The sequence below is a fragment of the Dasypus novemcinctus genome, chromosome 21 (assembly GCF_030445035.2).
Source record: "Dasypus novemcinctus isolate mDasNov1 chromosome 21, mDasNov1.1.hap2, whole genome shotgun sequence".
Lineage (NCBI taxonomy): Eukaryota > Metazoa > Chordata > Mammalia > Cingulata > Dasypodidae > Dasypus > Dasypus novemcinctus.
This window is the reverse complement of record NC_080693.1, coordinates 45,959,480-45,962,342: the sequence shown is the minus strand read 5'-3', so window position 1 is coordinate 45,962,342 and position 2,863 is coordinate 45,959,480. Positions and strand designations below refer to the sequence as shown.

The 2,863-nt window shown below is 42.6% G+C and overlaps 1 non-coding gene across 1 annotated transcript; it reads left to right on the top strand.

The window, feature by feature from the left end:
• The first annotated feature begins 2,259 nt into the window (after positions 1-2,259).
• On the top strand, positions 2,260-2,367 carry LOC111766494 (U6 spliceosomal RNA). Its single transcript, XR_002798529.2, has one exon. It is a non-coding gene; the product is annotated as a U6 spliceosomal RNA (small nuclear RNA).
• Positions 2,368-2,863: the final 496 nt, after the last annotated feature.

Genomic DNA, 2,863 nt, shown 5'->3' with positions numbered 1-2,863 from the left:
TTAGCTGGGAACAGCTGAATTACAGTGTCTTTCAGATTACCCTCAATACCAAGAAACACCTGGTAAATAAAAAGAGCAGAAAAGCCTTAAAATGGTATTTGTCTAAAAGATGGGTATGGAACCTCCAGTCTTCAATTTAATTTCATCAGGTTATGGGGCAAATCCACAGAATTTCTGCCTAAGGTCATGAAATTACAACCTTATTTGAAAGTACAGGATAAAACAGCAAGGCCCTCAATTGCCTCAAGATAGCGATGTTGCTCTAAGAAACCACATTCAGGTCCACAGGCGCTGGCGTGGAATTAGACTGGATCAGATGTTAGGAAGATAAAGAGGAATGGGATATTGTAGAGACTTTGTCCTGAAAGAGCTTACAGTCTAGAGGGAAAAACTCCTAGTGGACTAGTTGATTTAGTGAAATGATCTCACTAGTAGAGTCTTTCAATATAAAGTGGTAAGTACCTGCTGAACATTTCAGTGAAGAGCTGTGGGGCATATCAAGGAGCGCTTGGGACAACCTGAGGCATCAGAAGCCACTTCCACCAGGGTGAGACACCTGAGCCGACTTGAACTTGTTTTATGCAGGCTAGCAACATGCCCAAGAGCACTAAAACAGCAAGGTGTGATACCAACTGACTTGAAATGTTGAAGCAGGTAGTGGTGGGAGATGCGCTGGCTGAATTTTACATTATTTTACCTCTATATTGGCGCCAATACCGCTGCCTCTCCTTTGCTCCACTCCCTTATCTGTTTCTAACTTTTTCTCTCTCTTTTATTGAGTCTCTTCCTTAATTAACTCCTTTAGAGAAGTTTACCGATTTTTTTATGAGTCCATTTTACTTAACATTGACTCACTATTTTTATAATCCGTGATATTGAAAAGTGTTCTAATGCCCTCATTTTTCCATTATTCTACATTTCTGGGTGGCATGGTCCTTTCTTGGTCAAACGTAAATGTTTAAATTATATCTTAAACACATAACTTCTCTGATTATAAAATGCTCTGAAAATCTACAATTCATGTAATTCATATTGGTTGAGGCTGAAAGGATTGATGGGGATGCAGCAACAGCAGTACCTTAAGTTTTACTGGCTCTTATCCGACTGCAAATTGCCTTCCTCCTGCTCTGCCCTGCCCTGAAGTCCTGAAGTACTCAGAAGCCTCTGCACGAGCTGCAGGCACTCATGTAATTGCTGGAAAGCCACTAGAGGGCAGCAGTTTCCTCTCACCCCCATTCCCCATCACCCAGCCGTGGCAGCAGGGAATACCGCGGGAGAGGATGCTATCAGGCCAAGAGCTTGGCAAAATCCTGCATGGCATCCACACAGAGACAGGGGGACTATCCCTCTTCCATGCCTCTGGGGCACACTTTGTCATCCAGGTTTTCTAGAGTCCAAGACTAATTGCTGGGGGGGAGGGGGGCGGGGGGGGGGTTTACAAGTGGTAGCCGGCAGCTAAATAGCCAGGCCATAGTGTTTCCCACTGAAGATAAACAATTTTCACACAACAGAAACAGTAATCAGACAAGGTCACTCTGTAACCATGGTGGAACAATACAATAAGCAGACCATGCCATAATCATATCTCAACATGGACAGAGACAAGGACATTAAACAACCACAAAAATAACCAAATGCCCTGCCACACACACCCATTCTAGATAACATGAGTGACTCTAGGCCCTTGCTCCTTTGGCCACCTAGGTAAAAAAAATTAAGATACCAAATCACTGAATTCCCCCCTTCTCATCAGAACTCAATCCAGAACAAACCTTGCCCCAAACCAACCAACATTAGCCCAAATCCCGTAATAAGTCCCTCCCAAGTCCTTCTTACCTAGACACTCCAGTAACTAGTGTGCAATCTCTCCTGCTGCAGCAAGCTTAGAAAGTTCCGTTTATTTGACGACAGGCTTTGGCAGGCACCCTTTCACATGGTGGAGACACCATGCTGCTATCCCCAGCCTGGCCTCCCTGCTTCCTTGTTGCCGTCATCCTCCTTCCTCCCAAAAACATTCTCATGTGGACTGATGTTTGCCAGGTGACTGGCTTTGAGATATTAATTTTTTTCTTTGTTTTTCTGTATTTTGTAAGAATTTACAATGAACATAGATTACATTTGTAATAAAGGAAAAATTTTTACCTTAAAAATAATAGCACCTAAAAAGATACTTTTCACACACTACTCCAGCGGTAGGACACTTCAAATGCCCTTATAACCGTTTTTCTTTGCCTTACACATCAAAATTAACTACTGTATGTGCTGGCTTCAGCAGCTCATATGCGAGAATTGGAATCATACAGAGAAGATTAGCATGACCCCCTGTGCAAGGATGACACAGACATTCATGAAAATTAACTACTGTACCTTTCTCTTTTTATCAGTCTTCTATTCCTTCATTGCTCCCCACTCTTTTACTCTCAAAATGCTTTTCTTGGCCCATGCACATATTTTTCACTTCTCTTATTCCATTCTTCCATTCTTCCTCTGTAAATTCTAACATAGGGCCTGTGAGCTCTCAAATGGATACCAACTTCTGCCAGAGATGGCAGAGCCAACTGCTCATGGGCCACTCTTTCCTGCCCAGCTTGGCAGAAATCTCTGCTTGATCATGGCTCTCCGTCCCCGTGATCCTGAGTGGGACCTCAAGATACTGCTCAAAGCAGCTCTTCTGGCAGCTACAGCTGACCCACTGGGGTTGATCTTCTAGATGAAAATGATTTGATATCTTCTGACATAGGTAACAATCTCAAACTCAGGTACATAGGTTGTGATCATTTAACCTAATGGGGATATTACTTACTCTTGAACAGTATCTAAAGAAAATGATTTTGAAGTATGATATTTAAACTATTCAGATTTA